General features: G+C 39.6%; 1 long non-coding RNA gene across 1 annotated transcript in view; it reads left to right on the top strand.

The window, feature by feature from the left end:
- Positions 1-3,152, top strand: part of LOC146869696 (uncharacterized) — a 93,652-nt gene extending 90,500 nt beyond the window's left edge. Inside the window, exon 6 of the long non-coding RNA XR_014981466.1 lies at positions 2,502-3,152. This is a non-coding gene — a long non-coding RNA (uncharacterized LOC146869696). The remainder of the gene's footprint in view (positions 1-2,501) is intronic.
- Positions 3,153-24,480: the final 21,328 nt, after the last annotated feature.

Genomic DNA, 24,480 nt, shown 5'->3' on the forward strand with positions numbered 1-24,480 from the left:
ATCCGTATTTTGAACCCTCTGGAGATGTAGAATTTCAGCCTTGTTAGCCCCCAGGTACAGAGAACTGGCATAATCTAGCTGAGACATAATGATAGCCTGGATGATCACCTGGCGGATGGAAGGGTCAAAAAACCCTAACAGCAGCTTTAGCCCCCATAGGAGACCAAAACAGGAGACTTTTTTAGTGAGGACCTGAAAACTGAGGGCCGAATCTACCCAACCACCCAGATTTTTTACCACCTGTTTGGGGGTGGGTTCACATCCCAAAGACGGTGGCCACCAGCGCTTGCTCCACAGCTCAGGATCTTTCCCCACCAGCAAGATTTCAGATTTGCTGGCGTTGAGCTGGAGACAGTTAGCAGAAAACCACTCTACGACAGCTGTAAGATCGCTCCGGAACTTAAGAGCATCCTGTGTGGAGTCCTTGGAGAGTGCCACTACCAGCTGGGTATCATCGGCATAAGATACTGCCGTTAACCCTCTGCTCCTGGCCACAGCCGCCAACGGTTGGACGTATAGATTGAATAATGTCGCGCTCAAAGTCGAGCCCTGGGGAACCCATTGTTTCTCAGTGTGTATCTGAGAGGCGAAAGGGAGCGCCATCACCTGGAAAGATCTCTCAGCTAGGAAGGAAGTGAACCATCTCTGGATCCAGCCCTCTATTCCAGCCTCCTCCAATCATTTTAGCAGGATCTGGTGCGATACCGGCGCTGAGATCTAATAAAATCAGCGCCGAGGTGCGTCTGCCATCTAAGGCTGCCCACAGATGCTCGGTCACAGCTAGGAGAGCAGACTCCGTGCTGTGGCCAGAACGAAAGCCATTCTGAGAGGCATCAAGCACGATGTTATTATCCAGAAATCCTGTCAAGATGGAATTAATATAGGCTTCATTCATCTTGGACACCCATGGCAAGAGCGAGACGTGGCGAAAGTTCTCTGGTTTGGCTGGGTGCAAGGAAGGTTTTTTTTAGTAAGGAGATCACCCTGGCGTGTTTCCAAGCCCTCGGCACAACAGCCCTAGACAGAGACATGTTAATCAGCTGACATAATGTTGTAATGAGCAGAGACAAGGATTTCAAAAATTGTTCAGGCTTAAGCTGATCTGTAGAAGAGCCAGATGTAATCCTCCCACAGAGCCTACGCAACTCCTCCTGTGAGATTGGAGGGAAGACAGTGAGAGTACAGGTAGTGGGAGATCTCGGTATACAGCCTGAATTCCCCAAAATAGGGGGGAAGGTCCTGTAGATGTTTTCTACCTTCTCAATAAAGAAGGTGGCAAGATCCTCGCACTGCTGATCAGATTTGATCAAGGACACTGTCGATGACCCTATGGTTTTAAGCTCTTCGAGTATAGAGAAAATACTTTTAGCAGGATTGCTGCTGTTCCTGATTACATCAGCAAAATCGGCCACCCTGTCTCCTGGATAGCCCTATGGTAATCCTTTATGGCTGCCAGATAGTATCCTTTCAGAACCGGGTCATAGTCCCGCCTCCAGGCCCGCTCTGACCTTTTACATCCCTTCCTCATAGTGGAGAGCTTGCTATTAAACGACGGACTGGACTTGCTATTCCGTCTCTTAGACCATTTTGCGGGAATAAATACGTCCAATGGCCGCCAAATCCAGTCAGATAAAGCCTTGTCGGCTGCATCAAGGTCATTGGGCAAGCTAAGAGTATGCATGGACAGGAGACCATAAAATTGATCCGTATTCATTTTTTGCCAAGGACGGTTGAAAAATGCCTTCTGCGCAGTCCTTAGGAGAGGCACTACCCCAGAGAGGGTCATAGATATCAGACCAACTCCTTGGTATGGGGGCATTGACTGTGAGGGCAGAAAGATTGGAGAACACTGGGTCCAGCAAATGGCCTGCAGAATGAGTGGGGCCTATGACCAGCTGAGACAACTGACAAGTAGCAAAATCTTCTAAAAAGGTGCCCATTTCTACGTCTAGAGAACTCTCCAGGTTCAGGTCCCCAATGACACTAAAATTGGCGAATCTCATGGCCAGAGTGCTAACTGCATCAGTAAGTGCTGCCCTAAACTCTTTGGATGGTCCAGGCGGGCGATACACCAATAGCCCAGACACAGTGTAGTTGGCGTTAAAAGGAAATGCCAAAACGTGCGTACTCGTGCTGGAGCAGGATTTTCTGATGAAAATCTATTGGGTTTTTAAGCTCTGGTTTGTCTATTTGTCATAATTAACATTAATAATCATTAATTATTAATTATTTGTTTTGTGTAAGTGTTTTATACTTATTAACATGTACGTATTAACAAGAGAAAACTACACGTGGGAACGCGTATGTGATGCCTATTAATAATAATGCGCACGTTTAAATGTTGCTGAGTGCTGTTTATTTTAAAGCACAAAACGCTTTTGAATTAATGCTTTTTTGTGTTGCAAAAGCTAGATAATTACATACACATAAGGGTATTAGTGGGGTTAACACTGTTTAATCATTATGCTGTTGTAACGTTGTTTTTGTCTCTTTTAATTAAGATGGTCCATTTTGGCCTAACGAAAAATGGCTGCCGTTTGCAGCCTGGCCTCGAGTGAGTGATTTGTGATGAGAGGGCCTTGCTGAATATGGTCACGAGACATCTGACCACAGTCCTTGCCTGGTTAAAACTTTCCGTGAGGACAGCAGCAGTTCTGGGCGAGTTTCCAGATGTATCGGAACAGCCTTGGAGGACAAAGGAGCCATAAAGAAAGAACTCTGAGCTCATTGTGTCATCGCCGAGGAAATGTGGATGTTAAAAGTTACTTTTTATTTTTGGTTCCTGTTCTGTCTTTTTATTTTTGTGATTTTCCTGAGCGGAGATTTTCCAAATGTAGCGATGCTACATCCTTTCCTTCTCGCTTTGCTCAGAGGTTCAGCGGACGCGATGAATACTTTTTGTTGCTTTCTTTTGTTTAAAATACTATAAAAATTGTTAGCCTAGAGAGGGTTTTTGCCACTTTGCCATTTTCTTCCCAAACCTGCGTTGGTGAGGATCGATGCTATGAGGACCGTGACTTGGGAGATTTCTACTGAGAGACTTGTCCTGATGACCCATTCTGACATTTAGCTAGAATAGGTAATTATGAGAAAATGATTTTTTCTGATTAATTTCTTTTGACTAATTTTAGATAAAGAATCATAATTTTAAATACGGTGTTGGTGATTATTTCTTGTCAATTATTGAGTACTCTATTTGATTATTGTTGTATAGATTGTTTAGATTATGACAATTACAATAACTAGGTCTTATCGACCTCAGTGTAGATGTGGGGTGTTTAGGAGTTTTATTTCCACAGGTTCAATGCTGGTGGAGTATTTGAGTGTATGTAAGTGAAATGGGCCCTAGTGTATGGTGAGTGTATGTGCGTGTAACTGTGAAATTACTCTATCCGTGGAAGTAGGGAGATTTTGTACACCCTAATCTGCATCAAGTTCCTGGTAGCAGAGTGAGGATGGTTATTGATGATTGTCTTGATCTGATTAGATTGCTTGTACATTAGCTTATTGATTATTGATTATTGATTGATGTTGGTATATGTACTAATACTATATGTTGGAGTCGTCATGTTGAGTTATATGTAGTGCTTCTGGAACTTGGGAGCTAGTAGCAGTTCCGTAGTGGGGCAGAGGGAAGTATATGCTGCTCTCGGGAAAGACGGGATTGTTGGTCCTGTATGTATGCAGGAAAAAGAAAACGTGTGACAATCGAAGTTGCGCGTCACATTGTCTGGATTCGGAATCAGTGACATTGTTGTATGTTACTATTAGAGATATTTCTGGTATATAAGGAGAGCGTATGGTAGTGAAGGTTATCTGTGAAACTCTGGTTTTAAGTCCCAGGGATCCGTAAGGTTCGCCGTTAAAGCTTATCGCGGGAGAAGTAATAGGTATTCTCTGAGCTTGTTTGAGAAACTGGGTAGAAGTAAGCTGCTTGGTTAATGTGTGTTATAATTCTGTAGTAGAGCAGATTGTTCGCTGTTCTCGGGAAAAGCAGGATTCTGTGTGTATGTACTATATTTTCTTGTATGAATGTGCGTGAATGTTCATATATTTAGTTGATTGTAAGACTCTTTGGACAAGTCCTAGAGGAAACAATTAATGAATGTATGTTAGAAGGGCAGAGTAGAGGGATGTGCTACTGTGTCAACGGGATTCTTGTGAAATAGATTTTCTTTACTATTCTGTGGTTAGCGAAGCAGACAATGGAGATGTTTATATGTTGTAACTAATAGATTTGTAGAAATTTGACACGGAGTCTACTGAGAAATTTTGTAAAGGAGGGGTAGACGAGTGACAAGAGACAGGAGACAGAAGCGACTGCAGCGACTGCTGACGTCAAACAGACCGCGCTCTGATTGGATATTAGATCAGAACAGTGCTCGCGCTGAGATTGGTGCGTTGGTGTGAGCCGCGCAAGGATTGGAAGAGCTATTCTAGTGACGTAAACGTTCCAGGATTGGTGCGTTAGTGTGAGTCGCGCTGTTATTGGTTGAAAAAATCATAATGTGCAGTTGTATTACGGAAGGGATTATAAAGTTTTGGTAAGCGTTAAAATGTATTACCAAGAAGAGAAAAAGAAAAAATCTTTGTTCAGAAAGATTAAAAATTGGTTCGACAAGGATAAAGATGTTAAAACGAGAGAGGGTGAATTGTTACCTCCATCGAAAACGCCTGCATCCTTCATGGCTGCGAGATATGGGTATCATACCTGTATATGGTTGGAAAATTGGGTTAGGTATACCAAAGAAGATGGAGTTTTAGCATTTCCAGAACATGGTTCATTTAATCTGGCCGTGTTGAAAAATTTACGGGAAAAGATGTTATGTCTTGACCCAAGACCAAGGCCGACACAGTTCGAAGCTTTAGTGGAATGGGAAGAGGAAGTGCATGAGCGAGAGAAACAGAGGTCTGGAGGCAACTATAGGTATATGTTCGGGAGGAGACATGGTCGTGAAACTCATCATGATCGAATGACGAGATGGCGAGATGCTAGTATGTCAGAGGGATTATATCCTATGAGAACAGTTGAAGAGGGAACAGAAAGGGTTCCTGAGGCAGAAGTGAGAAGATATGGAGTTAATGAATATGAGGATGAGGTTTTGAATGACATGATTTACAAAAGACTACCTCCATATAGACCGGAACCAGAAGAGAGTACACCAGTTGTTTCTCCGATAAGAGATACTGTACGTATTATTGAGACAGAAAATGTGACACCTGAGTTAAGAAGTGGTAATCCTTTCAGGGAAAGAGAGAATAGAAGCAGTGGCGAAAATACGAGAGAATTAGCCAGAACTACATCGGAATTGACTGAAAAGATCAAAGAACTGACAAAGAATCTAGACGCTGTTACGGTACCCGTAACCATAGGTCCGGTTATGCCTGTTTTTGATAAGCAGAGGACGGGTGAGAATGGTTTGGTTATTCCATATGTTGGGAATAGATTGACAAGTTTGGCTGGTCCTTCAGGAGATTCAGGAAAAAGGGCAGGAAAATTTAGACATGACACATGTAGTGAAGGATTAGAGGTACAGTCTAATTCAGGACTGGATGCTGGTGAAGCTAGTTGTTCAGGGATGCCAATTTTAGAACCGCAGAAGAAAGTGGTTCCAGTGAGAAAATCTACTGAAATAACATCTGAAGATTTGAATGAATGGATGAAAGTTCTTCAAAAGAGGGATAAAGATTCACAAGCAATTGATGTTGCTAGGTTACGTGTAGAATTAGAAGAGCTTGTTGCAGGGACAGTTCCAACAGAAATTCTAAAAAATCATCATGATGGTGAATTATTGGTTATGTGTAAAAATATCACCTGGAGAACGAGAAATACACATGACAGATTAAGAGCAATAGCAAATGAATATGGAGTTGACATTGATAAAGTGAAAGTTTTGCAGAAGTCTTACAGGATGGATTTCACAGATAAAGATATTGAAAATTTGAATGGTACTGGTAGAACAGGACAGATTAAAGAGATGATCGCTTTATTGCGAAAAAGGGGTGATGTTGAAAAGTGGAAGGATAGATGGTACAAAAAGAGAGAAGAATCAGGGGATAGGACTTATTCAGCATTTCCTGTGAGAGAAAAGGAAAAATCAGTGGATACTTATCCTATGAGAGAAATACCTGGAGGAGGATATGTACATGTTCCATGGACCAGACAGGATATTTTATCATTTACGAATGATTTCCCTCGATTGAGAGAAAAGCCCGTCGAGTGGTATAGGCAGGTAGACAGGTTTGTGAAATTGTCAAAAGTGCTGTGGATTGACCTGAATAGTCTGTTTGATATAATTGTTCCAGCAGACTTGTGGGCTGAGTGTAAAATAGTTGTGAGTTGGCCTACTGAGGAATATCCAAGAGATCAGAGAACAGGAGCACCAGATCCAGAAGTAATGAGAAAGTATGAGCAGGTGATCTTATACCTGAAAAATAAAGTACCTCCAAAAGAAACAGACTGGGTTAAAATAGATCGAACACATCAGGAAGCAAAATAATCAGTTCATGCTTTTTACGAGAGGCTGATACTGGCATTTAAACAATTCAGTGGAGATGAACACCTGGGTGACAAGGATTTGAGTCACTTTGTATACAGATTTGTATATGGCCTGAGACCTGAGATTAGTGAAAGAATTCGTGAGCATACTGTGGATTGGCAGAGTAAGAAAATAGATGAGATTCTGAGACATGCAAAATACTTCAGTGATGAGATTGAAGCAAAACAGAGAAAGCTGAAAGAGAAAGCAATGTGGGCACAAGTGAAAGTTGCGGAAAGACAGGAAGCACAGTTGGTGGAACAGGCGAATAATGCAGGAAATAATGCAGGGAATAGACCTAGGTATGCAGGGAAAGGAAAGGGGAATCTTGAGGAAGCTAAAAAAAAGTTCCCATGTCACAACTGTGGCCAACTGGGACATTGGAGATCTGAGTGTACCAATCCACCATTAGTGAATAATGAGGGAAAATCCTTAAATCAACAGGTGCAGAACGAGGGGAATAATCAACAGCAGCAACAGCAGAAAGTTGTGAGACAGCAGAGTCAAGAGCCAAAACCGCCCTTGCCGCAGAATAGAGGATCACAAAAGTATAATCCGGATTCGGGATTCTACAATGATGAGCAGGTAAACAAACCAAGGCGTTCTAACCAGGTACAACAGTACTTGTTAAAGAATGAAGGGAGTGAGTCTGAGGGTGATTATTGACGGTGCCGAAGAGAGGAGGAAGAGTGCATACTTGGTGCAACTCTAGAAATAGACCAGGCAGGACCATTTGTGGATGGAAAAATAAATGAAGAAGGTGTTACTTTTTTAGTAGACACAGGTGCGACAAGATCAACTGTCAGGTCAACAGATATTAGAAATCTTCCTCTCTCGGATGAAGCAATCCAAGTAGTTGGTGTAGCCAATACACAAATCAGAACACGTCTTACTGAACCAGTAAGAGTACAAATAGGGAAATTTTCAGACATGCACAGATTTATCGTCTGTGACACAAGTCCAGTGAACCTGTTAGGTAGGGATCTACTTTGTAAAATGAATTGTACAATTTTTTGTACACCGGATGGAATAGCTTTTGAAACACCAGATGAGGATGTTTTGTACCGAATGACTCTAGAAAATAGAGAGAGTGAGTTAATTGGTGCATATGCTGTGTTTGATCCGGAGGATTTGCCTCAAGAGCTGAGAGACACAGTGAAAAGGACAGTTTGGGATTTTACTGGAGAGGATGTGGGATTGATGAATAATGTAGATCCTGTGAAAATTTCAGTGAAAGAGGGAATTACTTATCCTAACATTCCTCAGTACAAAATGACACCAGAAATAATTGAGGGAATAACTCCTATAATTGAGAAAATGATTCAGCAGGGAGTTCTGAGAGAACTGCTGAGTAGTCCGTGTAATTCACCGATAATGGGGCTAAAGAAGCCTAATGGGAAGTTCAGGATTGTACAGGATTTGAGAAAAGTTAATCAAATTGTGGTGGCATGTTGTCCTATTGTGCCAAATCCATCAGTGATTTTGTATCAGATTCCACATGATGCTGAGTGGTATACAGTGATTGATTTGTGTCATGCTTTCTTTTCAATTCCATTGCATCATGACAGCCAGCCGATTTTTGCATTTAGATTTGGCCAGCGTATTTTAGCATGGTGTCGTATCCCAGAGGGGTATACAGAGAGTCCTTCAATATTCAATCAGTTATTGAAAAAGTCATTGGAGAGTTTGATCATGCCTGAAAACTCAGTATTAGTGCAGTATATTGATGACCTACTTGTGGCATCAAAGACACGTGAAGCTTGTGAAGTAGATACTATAGCTTTACTGAATCATCTGGCAGATGGAGGGTTAAAAGTATCTCCAGCCAAATTGCAATTTTGCAAGAAAGAGGTGCATTATCTTGGACACAATATTGAGAAAGGTCTGAGAAAAGTGACTGATGACAGGATCAAAATTATCAGGGAAATGAAGGCCCCAAAGACCCAGAGGGAAGTGAGAATGTTCCTGGGAATGGTGGGTTTTTGTCGTCAGTGGATAATTAATTTTTCGCTGATAGCAAAGCCACTGATTAAGCTGACAAAAAGTGAGATGACAGACCCATTGGAACTAGATGGAGAACAAATGGCAGCATTTGAAGAGTTAAATAGCAGAATGTGTGAAGCCCCTGCTTTGGGTATGCCAGATTATGAAAAAGAATTTGAATTGTACTGCAGTGAGAGAAATGGATGTGCACTTTCAGTGTTAATTCAGAAGCATGGATTACTGAGAAGGCCTATTGCGTACTTCTCATCGACACTTGACCCTGTAGCTGTGGGTTTACCAGGTTGTCTGAAATCTGTGGCTGCAACATGCAGAAGCCTAGAACAGAGTGAGGGAATCATAATGGGATATCCTGTAAGGGTATTCGTACCTCATAATGTGGCAATTCTTTTGACAAGAAGCAGAACTCAGTACATGTCACATAGTCGGTTGACTAAATATGAGAAAGTCATTCTGGGAGCATCAAATGTGACACTCGAGAGATGTGTGAATGTGAATCCAGCGACATTGTTGCCGGATATTGAAAATGTGGGTGTGAAAACAGAAGATGATCACAATTGTTTGGATGTGCTTGATTACTGTACAAAACCGAGACCAGACATAAGGGATCTTCCCTTGCATGAGAGTGATCATGTGTTGTTTGTGGATTGATCATGCCTGAGGAATGATGAGGGTGTGCTATGTGCAGCATATGCAGTGTGTAAGGTTTCAGAAGTAATGGAAGCATCATCATTGAAAGGAGTGAAATCTGCGCAAGTTGCTGAATTAGTGGCATTGACAAAAGCTTGTGAAATTGGGAAAGATTTGAGAACGACTGTGATGACTGATAGTCAGTATGGATTTGGAGTTGTGCATGACTTTGGCCAACTTTGGCTACAAAGAGGTTTCTTGACGTCGAGTGGGACTCCAATAAAGAATGCTGAAGTGATTGGGAAATTACTTGAGGCGATACAGCTGCCTAAAGAATTAGCAGTTGTAAAATGTGCTGCTCATGGACAAGGAGATGATTTTGTGACAGTGGGCAACCGTTATGCAAATGACATTGCTCAATATTGCGCCAAGAATAACCAGTCCATTAATCGGGAACGAGAAGGTAAAATGTCTTTTTGTTCTGTGATGTTTACTAATGTCTTAGAGACGTGGGATGAAGTGAAACAGTTGAAGGATGAGGCAGAGGAGGAAGAAAAGAAAGATTGGATTAAGGCAGGTTGTGCCCCAAGAGAGACAGACCATGTTTGGGTCTATAGAGATGGCAGACCAGTAATGCCGAACTCCATGCTGTCCGCAATGGCAAGGATGTATCATGGCCAGGGACATTTGGGAAGGGATTCGATGATTAGGTCTTTTAAGCAAACCTGGTACAATGCAAAGTTCAGGACAATTGCAGAAAGTATCTGTCAAAGATGTTTGATTTGCCAGCAATTTAACACTGGGAAAAAGACAGAGGTGAGTCTGGGAACAATAGGCAGAGAAGGAGGTCCTTTTACAAGAATGCAGATTGATTTCATTGAAATGCCCCAAGTGAACAGACTGAGGTATGTACTAGTGGTAGTCTGTTTGTTTTCAAGATGGGTTGAGGCCTATCCGACTAGGAGAAATGATGGAGTAACAGTGGCAAAGTTACTGTTAAGAGAGTTGATTCCTAGGTACGGATTTCCGGTAACGATTAAGTCTGATAGAGGTGGACACTTCTATAATGAACTCATGAGTTTGATTTGTGAAGCATTGAGCATACAGCAGAAGCTACATTGTGCATACAGACCAGAGGCTTCTGGTGTTGTTGAGCAGATAAATGGCACAATCAAGAACAGGATTGGTAAGATGTGTTTAGCCACTGGTATGAAATGGCCGGATGTCTTGCCTCTAGTGCTAATGACTATTAGATCTACTCCAGATAGAACTACTGGTTTAAGTCCGCACGAAATCATAATGGGACGTGCAATGCGACATGCATATGTACCTGTCAATAAGTTGATGACAATAACTGATGACATGATTTTGGATTACTGTAAAGGCCTGGCTGACGCAGTTCATTCTGTGTTTCACCAGATTGGAGAAGAAGCTACTACACTTGAGAAGAAGCAAGCTCATGATCTGAGTCCAGGAGACTGGGTGAGGATTAAAGTTCACAGAAGAAGAAATTGCTTGGTTCCAAGGTGGGGAAGACCAAGACAAGTCATTCTAACTACGACGACTGTAGTGAAGTGTGCTGGTGTGAAAAACTGGGTGCATGCGAGTCATACTCTGAGAGTTCCAAACCCAAAGGATGGGACTGGTAGAGAGTATTTTGAAGAGTCAGATTCCAGTGATGATGAAGACCCAGAACCAGTGAGAAAAAATCAAAGTTCAGGAAAAGAAGCAGAAAAGGCTTCAAGAGAACCATTGAGAATCTCAGAAAGGAGATCTGATTCTGAAAGAGAGTGTGAAGTTCCAAAAAGCAGTGGGGGAAAAAGAAAAGAAAAGAGCAGTTCCACAGAAATTACTCCTGAATCAGAAGAGGAGGAGATTGAAGAACCACTTGAGATTATATCTGAAGAAGTAGGGTCAGAAGAAGATAGAGAGGGACAGATTGCGGAAGACCCCCGAGGAGGTGTAGGGAACATTCTTGACAAGCTAGGTGAAGGGACAAGTAGACAGCAAGAAGATTGCGTGTCGGAGACCCGAGGAGGGAAAGAAGTAGGGAAGTCTCAAATAGTGGTGAAAAAGACTGTGGAGCGAAAGAAAACTGCTGAAGAACAAGAGGCATTTGAAACAGAATCGGATGAAAGTGAGAATGGAAAATCAGAGGGTCGAGTTCTGAGAAAGAGAACTTGGATTGGAGAAAGAAATAATACAGAAACAAGACCGAAAAAGGTCGTAAGAGGAGATTTTTGGCCTAACAACAGAGTAAAGAGGCTGAGATACAGACTGATAAGAGGGAATACATCGAAAGCTGAACAAGTAAATGAAGTGTCGAGTCAAAACGAAGTAAAAAGGAAGGAGCAAAAGGAGTTAAGAGAACCTGAGGAAATAAAGAGAATTAGAAGACCCAACCAAAAGTACAGATCACCGGAATGGTCTTATGTGGCACTGTCTGAAGAAGGAGAAGAAGAAACAGTGACTCGAGATAATCCGGAGGGGATCTTGAGAAAAGTGGTTGAGGAAAAGAAAGAATCTGTTGGAATCTTAAAAGTTATCCTGACTGACATTGGAGAAGAGTCAGATGCACAGGATGTTGTTGATGATCTGATACAATTTGATGTTGCTGAAGAAGGAGGAGTGAAAAGTGATGAATATCCAAATTGAGTGAACTGAAGAAATCACTTGGAGAAAGTGAAAAGGAGAAAGTCTGAAATTCAGCTGTCTGAAGTAATCCAAAGTTTGAGAAATTACAGTAGTGGAGTAGTAGAGGCTAAGTCAAAAGACAAGGTCAAAGTAGTAAAATGGCTAACATAGAGAATAATCAAAGAAGATGTGCCTTCTTAAAAAGATAGTGTAGAATGTGCTGCTGCTGTACTGGATTATTAATGCTACTATGGGGTGTTTTAGCTTTATTAGTTACATTTAGAGTTTCAATAGGTACATTTGAAATACATACTGAGAATGAGACAAATGTAGAAAAGAATTCGCAAAAAGTAGTTCCAACTAGAATTAGTAATACTTACATGCATAAAGATAGGTCAATTAATGATTTTTCTAGTAATGTTTTTTCAAAATTGTTATACGAATATGTGAAAACAATGGAAGTAAGGGATTGCTACGTTTGTATGCAATTACCTGCATCCGTTTCAGAGGGTGTTACTTATCACATTTACCAGCTACGTATGGAATTTCTTGTAGTGTATTAAGTAGTGTTTTTTATCTCTTAGGGAAAATAGATTATAAGATGTCTAACAAAGATAGTATTTTTGGGCACTTGCCAATGAACAAAGAGCTGAATCCAGCTAAAGAAGCTAACATTTTTGGTGAGATTTTTATTGAGAAAGAAGAATTAACATTAGATTACATTTTTAAGAATAATTTAACTTGTAGTTTGGAAGAAGAGGAGAAAGCTTTCCTGAACATGGTGGAGGAAAGGAGATTGAGTATGCATGAAAAGGCAGGGAAATATAAAGTGAGTGAGACAATTTGGGACATTGAGATGGGAAAAGAATTGAGAAATGGAGCTAGTCCAACTTTAGCTTTAGATGCACCACAGAAGGGTAAGCTGTGCATTACAAGAGGGAAATCCCAATATGATACATATTTTGTTGGGACTAGTGAATGTCATGATACATACTTCATTGCAACAGGATGGGGTTTCAGAGGTGGAGAAGATACAATTTTTCCAGGAGTGTATTATGTTTGTGGGAACAAGGCTTATTACAAGTTGCCTGACCATTGGTATGGCACGTGTTATGTGGGCCTGGTTTTTCCAAAGATTTTTCATATAGATAGAAAAGAAGATGTAGAACATATTAATTTACTAATGCGCTTCAAGAGGGAAACTTGGTCTGAAATAGTGGGTGACATTTTTGGAGCTTTAATTCCAGCAGTGGGAATTTCTTTAAATGCTTATGGGATTCGGAAATTGTCAACAGTGGTGGATCGCTTATCGACAAATACCGCTGGAGGGTTTCTTTTGGTGAATACAGAACTAATTGCCGTACGTGCAATGTCTATGCAAAATAGACTTGCTCTTGATATTCTATTGGCTAAGGAGGGTGGAGTTTGTGGAATGCTGAAAGTTCAACATTGTTGCACTTACATTCCAGACGAAAGCAAAGACCTGAAGGTCTATATCAAAAATATTACTGATTTGCATGAAGAATTAGTACCACTTGAAGCTGAAAGTATCTGGACTAAATTAGCTAATAAGGTGATAGCTGTTAAGAGTTTTATTGCAAAAATAGGTAGTACTATTATAGGTAAAATATTGTTTCCTTTAACTTGTATAATTGTTGCTTTATTGATATTGAGATTGGTGTGTTTGTGTTGTAAAAACAGGGGAGGGAAAAAGAAATTAATTAAAAGAAATAATGAAAAGAGAAATAAAAGGTTGAAAAGAGAACCACAAGAAATTGAATTAGAAGAATTAAGGGAGAGTGTCTATTTAGAAACAAAGAGGGATGATGAAAGAGTGTCTGGTGTGTAGTGTTGTGTAAGGAGGAAAAAGACATTTCCAATTTCTCCTAAAATGGGACTAAATTTCACTAATTTTTTTTTTTGGGTTATTTGGTGATAAAATCACCAAAGGGGGGATTGCTGGAGCAGGATTTTCTGATGAAAATCTATTGGGTTTTTAAGCTCTGGTTTGTCTATTTGTCATAATTAACATTAATAATCATTAATTATTAATTATTTGTTTTGTGTAAGTGTTTTATACTTATTAACATGTACGTATTAACAAGAGAAAACTACACGTGGGAACGCGTATGTGATGCCTATTAATAATAATGCGCACGTTTAAATGTTGCTGAGTGCTGTTTATTTTAAAGCACAAAACGCTTTTGAATTAATGCTTTTTTGTGTTGCAAAAGCTAGATAATTACATACACATAAGGGTATTAGTGGGGTTAACACTGTTTAATCATTATGCTGTGGTAACGTTGTTTTTGTCTCTTTTAATTAAGATGGTCCATTTTGGCCTAACGAAAAATGGCTGCCGTTTGCAGCCTGGCCTCGAGTGAGTGATTTGTGATGAGAGGGCCTTGCTGAATATGGTCACGAGACATCTGACCACAGTCCTTGCCTGGTTAAAACTTTCCGTGAGGACAGCAGCAGTTCTGGGCGAGTTTCCAGATGTATCGGAACAGCCTTGGAGGACAAAGGAGCCATAAAGAAAGAACTCTGAGCTCATTGTGTCATCGCCGAGGAAATGTGGATGTTAAAAGTTACTTTTTATTTTTGGTTCCTGTTCTGTCTTTTTATTTTTGTGATTTTCCTGAGCGGAGATTTTCCAAATGTAGCGATGCTACATCCTTTCCTTCTCGCTTTGCTCAGAGGTTCAGCGGACGCGATGAATACTTTTTGTTGCTTTCTTTTGTTTAAAATACTATAAAAATTGTTAGCCTAGAGAGGGTTTTTGCCACTTTGCCATTTTCTTCCCAAACCTGCGTTGGTGAGGATCGATGCTATGAGGACGGTGACTTGGGAGATTTCTACTGAGAGACTTGTCCTAATGACCCATTCTGACATTTGGCTAGAATAGGTAATTATGAGAAAATGATTTTTTATGATTAATTTCTTTTGACTAATTTTAGATAAAGAATCATAATTTTAAATACGGTGTTGGTGATTATTTCTTGTCAATTATTGAGTACTCTATTTGATTATTGTTGTATAGATTGTTTAGATTATGACAATTACAATAACTAGGTCTTATCGACCTCAGTGTAGATGTGGGGTGTTTAGGAGTTTTCTTTCCACAGGTTCAATGCTGGTGGAGTATTTGAGTGTATGTAAGTGAAATGGGCCCTAGTGTATGGTGAGTGTATGTGCGTGTAACTGTGAAATTACTCTATCCGTGGAAGTAGGGAGATTTTGTACACCCTAATCTGCATCACTCGCACCTAGTCAAATCCATTTAACGAATGTGCAGGTGTAGCAGGATTTGAAAATAACTGCGACACAGGCCGCCTCTCGTTTTTCTGTTGAGGGTCAGAATACTGAAGCCTTGAGGAAGTGCCAGACCTGGTTCAGTCACCATGTCTGATGAGAGCCAGGTCTCAGTTAAAAAAAGGGCGTTCGGAGATTCATCTTGCAGCAAGTCATACACCTCGCCAAAGTGTTATGCTAAGGATCGGCAGTTGAGACTAAAAAGTTTAATAGAGTGCCTAGAGGGGGGTGGGTCTGAAGGGGGACAGGTAGTCAAACAAGAATTATAACGACATTTTATGCAGCAGAACAGGCCCTCCTCTGAATTCCATAGAGAGTTACTACAGGGATTGACCCATTTCCTAATAGCCTGAGGGTCTCCGCATGAGTAACATAGCCTACCTTCCGCATCACCGACATAGTTTATATTCAATATCTGATCCATATGGATTCATATTGGTGGCAATGAGTGAATCTCCCTTTTGGGACTCATCAATACATTTTATCTTTCAGTTTATACTGGGTTGCAGTGAGATCAATTATTGTGATATGATTAGAATCAAGGTCATGCTTGCTGGGGTTCATGATCATAGCTCATAAGATGTCACTTCCTGTCATGTCATTGAAGTCAAAGGGTGGGTTGCTTCACTTCGACATCCATGTTCATCCTCCCAGCCCTTCTAAATATGTATTGCAAGATGTTAGACTAATTTTATGTTTGGATGGTACTGTTGCTTTTATTAGCCCAGGACAAAATGGGTTTTTGCCCTCTTAGGAACTTTCTTGTTGAGTACTAGTACAAATGTTGTGCAATTTAGGAAGCATAGAAAAGAGACACACATACATCACAAACAGAAACACACACAAAACTAACACACATACAGAGAACACAGACATACACTACACAAACACACCACATAGTCACACACACGTCAACACGATCACACAGTACACAGACACATACACAACACAGACACAGACATACACAAAGGTGTGTGCACACACAGACAAATGCAGACACACAGACATACTGATTGCACGGTATCAAAAGGCTCCTCTAGATTGGTGGCACACCACCCCATTTCTGATAAGTTATCATACAAGTTGTATTACACGAGCTTGACAGACCCATAGAGAGATGACAGCTTATTTATCAAAGTGTAGAGTTGCCCTTGTCCCACACAAACTCTCTCTTGGTCACAGTAGGATTATCCAATAAAAAGCTACTTCAAGAAAACAAGAAACAGGGACTGAGTAGCCAGTCCAGAAGAACCTCGGCAAATTAGTTGCTTCACTGATGCAGAACTCAGGTGGAGAGAGCACATTTTCCAGATCTTGGCTTTTAGGCTTCAGAAAAAGTAGAGCGCTTCCCCTATCAACAATAGTAACACCCGCCGAGTAGGTTTTGCGCTCTATATATCCCTTCTGATTGCTAGTAACAAGGAGCCTGTACTGGGGGTACTCTCACCATCTGACACAGAGGATCTCAGAGATCACTGTCTGTATGACAAGACTGCAGATGGGGTAAAAGGCATTTCAGCTTATATCTTTGGATGATCACCAAGGGTTCCCATCACTGCCTCATCAGTTATGCCTTTCATCTGAAAGCATTATGCTAAATGCGCCAGGAGACGTGGACTGCATCATACCCTCAGCTGTAAGAACCTCAGGACGCTGCCACTCACTGCCCACTCTTCTAGTTCTGCTAAATGGCACCTCATCTGTCTCAGCTCCTCTCCTGTGTATAGCCAACATTTATAATACATGCAACTAGCATGTGATACTAATGCAATCCATTGTACGCATCATCCATAAATATATGGTGTTCCACCAAATTATCATTGCAAACATATAGTTTAACACAAATATTGTAAAAAAAAATATTAAGTATTGTTGGACAGAAAAATGAAAGGAGTGATATCGTTTTTGTAAGTATTTTATATTATTTTGAAACATAGTTGTGCATAATGTCAGTTTTTTATATTGTTGAACTTTATTCGTTTTTGTTTCATAAGTAGTTGTTATTTTAATGTTAAAAATGATTAATTATTTTTTGGTGTTCTTTTATTCGGTAATATCTTTAAAGAGTTATTTTATTTTTAACTAAAAATATATTAGTGATTGTTAAGGTTGTAGGGTAATAGGGTGAGAAGTTTCAAAAGTATTTATTTTAATTATTGTTTAGCATTTCTATAATTTTAAATCAGTTAATTTGATTATTAAAGTGATTATTATTATATAAAGTATGTATTTTATATTCATAGACAAAACAATTGAAATTCATTTTTTTGTTATTGATTGGTTAATTAGGTAACTGCTTTGTGAATAATTTAATGTGTTTATTTATAAGTTGGTTGTTAAAAAATGATATTATGTTTTAGAATTTTGTATACAAATAAATTCTATATTGTTTCACTTTAAAACTAATGCACATTATTCTTTTTTCTAGTAATATTTTAATTTGTTTGTGTGTGCTAGCAATAGTTTAGGGGTGTTTTAAATCTATGTTTTCAATTTATTTAATTGAAAACATTCTCAATGTTTTTTATAGTTTTATTTGTTAATTTAGGGTTGCTAGTTAGTGATTATATAAATGATATAATACTGAAAGTATATGTTACTTCATTTGTTTATATATGTAGTTTATTTTCCATTAGTTTAGGAGAGGGTCTCATAAATCTAAACCTGTTACTTCTAGCACTTTTTCTCCTGTTGCCTACATTGAAGTAGGAATAGTAAATCTGACCCCTCCAAAGTGCAACCCTTTCCATACTTTTGCTTAACTTGGAGTGGGAATAGTAAATGTGACCCCTCAAAAGTCCAACACATTCACTACTTTTGCTGAGGTTGGAGTGGGAGTAGTAAAATGTACCCTTCAAACCTAATTTTATTTTATCTGAATTTTTAAAAATTGTTTTAACATACACCTTTGTGATTTAGTTTTAGCGAATACTTTTGTTCTGTAAGCTAGCTGCCTCATGGATCCGGTTTACAAAGTCACACTTGTTTTTAGACCGTTTGCAGGATCCAGACTACAACGTAGGTGGACATGTATTACAGCCCAGAGACAAACGGGTGTAACATTGTAAACCGGATCCATGAGGCAGCTAGCTTACAGAACAAAAGTATTCGCTGCATAGGATCTGTAAGTAATAAGATCCCACAACACACACAGTGCACTGTAGGGTGTGTGCTGATACTCACACCAACGTGCCCCCTCTTTTGGGTACCGCACTCACATGGTCCTGACGAAAGCCTCTTGAACATTTCTGAAGGCTGAAACTAGTAGACCTACACCTTTTGAAAAAAACGAGATATAGAGGTTCATTTTAAAAACCTCCAGTATATCCTGATTAAATTTTTTACCCATATCCTAGGACCCTTTTATTAAAGCTTTCATAAGGGTATTTCCTAGAGACATTTTTAGCACATAATTTCACCTCACATAGCACTGTACACTTTCCACACAAGTACCCGCTCCACTGTAGTTCAGGCGTTGAAGCACAGCTGGCTTGCACTCGGTAATCCAGCTGGACCCCGATGATGAAGCATGCCACCTACTAGGTAGGTGGGTGAGGGGTTTTCTTAAACAACAAACAGTTGTTTACGCTCCTTCTGCGTAGGTACAGGTCACAAACTATGACCTTTACACCCACCAAGGACTTGTCCACTTTATATATTCCAGTAGAGCACAAGTGCAATGTATTATCAATTGACTCAGCTGTTAACTCACAATATTTAGGCATTTTTCATCTAAGGTCTAATGCAGAAAATTTGTTTTAGATTCATTGTATACTTATATGTAACTATTAGTTGTTGAATACACATTGTAAATATTGTCACTCTTCACACAAACAGTTCCACTTGTTATAGGTTGTTATCATGTATGTTGTCTCTAATCTTCGCTATTCTGTCAGCAGTATGACATGGCTACATCATTGTGTACAGTTAGTATCATGGTCATGGAATTTCTTTTTTATTAAGAAGTAACACCACTTGTACCAATTACGCTATCTGTGCATAACGCTATTTTGCCTTGTTTTTTTAGTTTCATTTCTTTTTCAGTTCTCTGCTTTCTACTAGGACTAATACTTTCTGCACATTTTGATTCACATTCTAAGACTCTATGCACTTTCATTTGTATTCGGTAGTTCTACACCTTTTCAGTATGGCCGACACTCTATTTAGAGAGCTACCATCTGGAGTCCTCCTTTTGTTTTTATTACACAGACGCAGCACATATTTGTCAGCTGCGGTCGAGTTCACTTTTACACGGTACCACTGATCGGGTGGTTACACTTGTGGCGTTCGGGTGATATTGGAGCAGAAACCGTAAGGCGGCTAAAGTAAGTTGCCTAATGCTGCGATGTATTACCTTAATATTCGTGAGGGCAGACTTGCATTTTTATGATTCAAAACTCAATTTTCAGAAACAACTCCAGAAACAACTTCACACGCATTCGTGGAGCTTCGGATTGATTTACCGGAGTCCAATCTTTCATGAGCCTCACGCTACATTCGTATTACGTCATTTGAAGCACCGGCAGTGCCTCATTGCTCTCAATATAGAGCAGAAAGTCAGACACTTACGGCGTTTTAGACGCCCCGTGAGTTCTTTTTTCTGCCATTATCTCTCACATATTTTGGCCGCACTTCATGGTGTTTGCATCCCGCGGACACTGTCCAGTTTAAATATTTTTACATATATATATTTTGGTTTCTCAGGTTCCCATTAATCCGTTTGGACAGTTGCTCTGAGTTTACGCCCAGTTCTACATTTGGACTTTTTAGGTAGATATTGATTTTGTATGCCTTTAAGCACAACGTTTTTTCACCTGCATTGCACTCTACGCAGTCATACTTTAAAAATCTCTAAGATCTTTACAGAATTATCTAAAATGGAAGATTCTCTGGTGTCTATCTCTAAAGGGTCTTCCTCCCCGAGACCTATCCCTTTGGCAACAGGGAGAGCAACTATAAAATGTTTGAAAAAGGACCCTCCATCTCTGCCAAAACCCTCCTCCCCTGTCTCCTTAGACTTGCTGTTGGAAGAGATATGGGCTCTCCCCCCTTTATGGAGGGCACAAATACAGAGCTGCAGTTTCTTACAGACAACTGGTCCAGGATGGATGAGCGACTCATAGCAGTAGAGCAGAATGTCTCTTGTCTTGTTTTCATTGATGTCAAAGTCAGCGCTGTGCTATCACAGGTTTCCTCAGTTCAAAGACAGGTTGAAGACCTAGAAAATCAAAATAGAGGAAATAACCTCCGCATTTATGGTCTGCAGGAAGGTACAGAGGGCTCTGACCCCTCGTTTTCTTCAAATCCTTTCTCCTGAAGATACTCCAGTTACCAGAGGGAACTGCACTTAATATTCAACGTGCTCCCAGGTTAGGACGCCAGCTGATCAGCACATCAAGTCCTCAAAAACCGAGCGGAGTCATCTTATATTTCCTTGAATACACTGACCTGCTAAAAGTCCTCACGGCAGTCAAATCAATTCAACACATTGTATGGTTAGGTTCTACTTTATTCTTCTCTCAAGACTATGCCAAAGCTACTGCGAATAAAAGCAAGGAATTTCTAAATATGAGTCCCGAATTACATTCTTTGGGATCCCGATATGGACTTTTTCATCCCTGCCTTTTCAAGATTACTTACAAGAATGAAACCACAACATATGAGGATCCTGTCAAGTTGCAAAGCTTCCTTAATTCTTGCAGATTAGATTCCATAGACTTTTCTGGAGCTTCGTCATAGCAAAACATTTAATGTTAACAATCCTTTATTGAAGCTTTTCTCTTTCTCCTTTATTATCACAATACCGCTTAATTAGATGGTTGTTTACATTATAATGGTTTGTTATGATGCTTTCTGATTTTCTTTAAGCTGCAACTCCTCGATATAATACTTTTTTTTCTTCGTGGATATCTGTGCTCGCCTCGTTTCCTCGTCTTATGTGATGTTGTCCTTCCTCGCCCTTCATTTGGTTGAATTTGGGTGTGTCATCTGTTCCATGTGGTTTCACTCCCCACCCTTGTATGGTATTTTTAGGTGCGTTTAACCTCACTTACCCTTATATCTTTTCTTCTCTTTCTCTTCTCACCTGGGTCTTACTTCTCTCCCTTTCTCATACTCCATCTCTGTCTCCTTCATCTACCCATGGTGTTACATTTGTATCTTCATTCTTTTCCATTATTCCTTAAGTACTGTTTTGTTAATTCATTCTCTAGTTGGATTGTTATATGGTTTGTTTTTAGTGGCTTGATGGCTTGTTTAGATTGGTGTATTCTATTTTTTCTTGAATCATTCCTATGTCATTGAAAATTGTCTCTTGGAATGTCAGGGGTTTAAACTCTCCCATTAAAAGACTACGGGTATTTAACGCATTTGGCTAAATTAGAGGCTGTTATAGCCCTCATACAGGAATCTCATCTTACCACAAATGAATCTTTTAAGTTGAAGAGGGGATGGATGGTGGAGGTTTTTTTCATCCCAAGGGACGGTAAACGAAATGGAGTCTTAACCCTTTGTCGTAAATCGCTTTCAATTAAATGGATCTCTCAGAGCTCTGATGCAGAGGGAAGATGGCAGTATACAAAATTGATGATCGTGAATGCTTTGGTTTCTTTTTCTTTCTTTTTTAAAAATCTTTTTATTAAAGTATTTATAACAATGCGCATCCAGGAATGCTCCGGTTTCTTTACTCAACGTTCATGCTCCCACCACTGGGGATTACTCTTTTTGGACTTCCCTTGCTCAAAGTATTTCACACTGCATTGAAGATAATTTTATCCTTGCTGGCGATTGCAACCAAGTTGTTGATCCCTTCATTGATCGTAACTTGATGGCCTCCTTTGTTTCACATAGGCACATACGCTTTGTATTCAAACTATTCAGCAGTACAAGCTTATTGATGCTTGTAGACTCTGTAACCCCACCACAAGAGAATACACTTATTATTCTCCGGTCCACCAAACTCAATCACGATTATATTATTTTTTTATATCTCACAACATATCCCAATCCCTAAGCAACGCGGATATTGCCTCTATTCTAATATCCGATCATGCTCCAACCTCTATTCAATTGGATATCTTGCAAAAACCTGATACACCTAGGGAAATGGCATTTTAATAATGCTCTCCTCTTAGACCCAAAGTTTACCTCCTCTTTTACTTCCTTTTTCAATGAATATTTTTGGTTTAATCAAACGAGTGCTCTACCTTTTCCTGTTATTTTGGATGCCTTTAAGGCAGCTGCTAGAGACTTTGCTATTGGTTTTGTCTCTACAAAACATAAAACTTTACACCAACTTACCAATGATCTTTTAACTAAGATAAAGAGACTGGAGCATTCTTACATCTCTTCCAAGTCGGAAGAATGTTTATCTGATCTTGTGAGTGCCAAGTTTCAATTTAACAAGGAATCGACAGATAATGCCTCAACTTACTTATTGAAAGCTAGTGCAAAGTTTTATGGTGGCCAGAACATGGCTGGGAAAATATTAGCCAAGTATTTGAAAGTTAAACACAATAAGCTTAATATAGAATCAATTATGAATGAACAACTAGCGCTGAAATATAAAGATGCTGAAATTTTTCATGAATTTCTTACTTATTATAAAATATTATATTATTCAGAGAATTCCCCTTCAAATTTCAAATTTCCCAGTTTTTCTCTGACATTTAGCATCCCTCTGATATTCGCTTAGATCTCACCTTCCTTAGAGTGAGATTTATCACAGAAAGAACTCCTTGCTTCTTTGCAGACTTTCAAAAAAGATAAAGCCCCTGGTCGAGACTGCTTCACTGTTGAGTTATTTTTGCATTTTGCACAGTTGCTCCTACCCTAATTGCACACTCTCCTAGACTTCTTTTAACACTTGGGTGGATCCTCTGGTTCTTTTTCGGATGTCCTAATTTACCTTATTCCTAAGGAAGGGAATGACGATATTGCAAGAACTATAGACCCATTTCGTTAGGTAATAACAACTACAAAAGTTTCTCTAAAGCTTTCCCCATGCAATTGGAATCCCACTTACCCCATTTACTGGGTGCAGAACAATCTGGATTCGTTAAAGTCTGCCTTATCACAGATAACATCTGATTATTTTTTGATATATTATCTAAATCTTCCCACCTACCCCAATCCTTGGCAGCTGTGGCATTAGACGCCGAAAAAGCATTTGAACGAGTTGAATGGCCATAACTTTTTCACACACTCAATTGGTTTGGTTATGGGCCAAAAATTATTTCCCTATTTTGATTCTCTACTCGCAATCACGGGGGGCTGTTTGTGCAAATGGTAACATTTCCTCATACTTTAATCTTGGCAGAGGTGTTAGACAGGGCTGTCCATTATCCCCTTTTCTTTTTAACCTAGCCTTGGAACCTTTTTTGTCTAGAATTCGTCAATATACATGGATTTAATTTCAAAGAACAACATATTAAGTTGGCAGCATAGGCTGATGATTTATTATTATTTATCTCACAACCCCAATCCTCTATCCCCGCTATCTTACAAGAAGTTAAATTCTTTGCCTCTTTATCTGGATATAAACGTAACCGGGTCCAAATGCGAAATATTACCTTTAACTAAATACACTTTCAAAGATGATTTTGCTGTCTCCAACTTTACATGGAATCTAACCAAATACAATATTTGGGTTTATACCGCATCTCTTCTGTCCCAGCAATGCTTTCTATGTATGCAAAATCACTGCACTGACTCCTAAATGGCACCATTAATATTTATCTTGGTGGGGCCGTTTAGACACTATAAAGATGATGAACCCCTATGGTACTCTATACAATTTCCAACATACCAATACTCATTCCTTCAAAAAAACACAAAAAAAACGAATTCTGTGTTATCCTCTTTTCTACGGAATAATAGAAGATCTTGCATGTCATTATCAAAATTGACACAACCAAAATCAGGTGGTGTCAACTTTCCAGATTTCCTGTCATACCAAAAATCGTTTTTACTCCGTCAATCTTCTCTTCTGTATTGTCCTGTGTGGGTGAATCTTGAGCGTTCTTTTATCACTCCTTACTCATTTCAAGAATATTTATCCTTCACCCGCAAACCTCAATCCATATCTACTCCCATACCTAAATACACATGCAAAAGTCTAGATCCTAATGCATTGATATCACCCACAGATCTAGACTCCTTTCTTGGATCCACGTTATGGCACAACAAGTTTGTACCTTTGTACTGGAAACGGAAGGGTTTGGTGTGGGTACATCAGCTTTTTGTACAAGATGAGGTCATGCATGTTATACAAGCTAGCTGACCTTTCAACAATATCTACCTCCTTTCAGTCTAAATACAATCTTCTGAAGCAAACTCTTTGGACTGCTCTTGCTCAATTTCCAGC

This window comes from Triturus cristatus, chromosome 1_1 (assembly GCF_964204655.1).
Source record: "Triturus cristatus chromosome 1_1, aTriCri1.1, whole genome shotgun sequence".
Taxonomy (NCBI): Eukaryota; Metazoa; Chordata; class Amphibia; order Caudata; family Salamandridae; genus Triturus; species Triturus cristatus.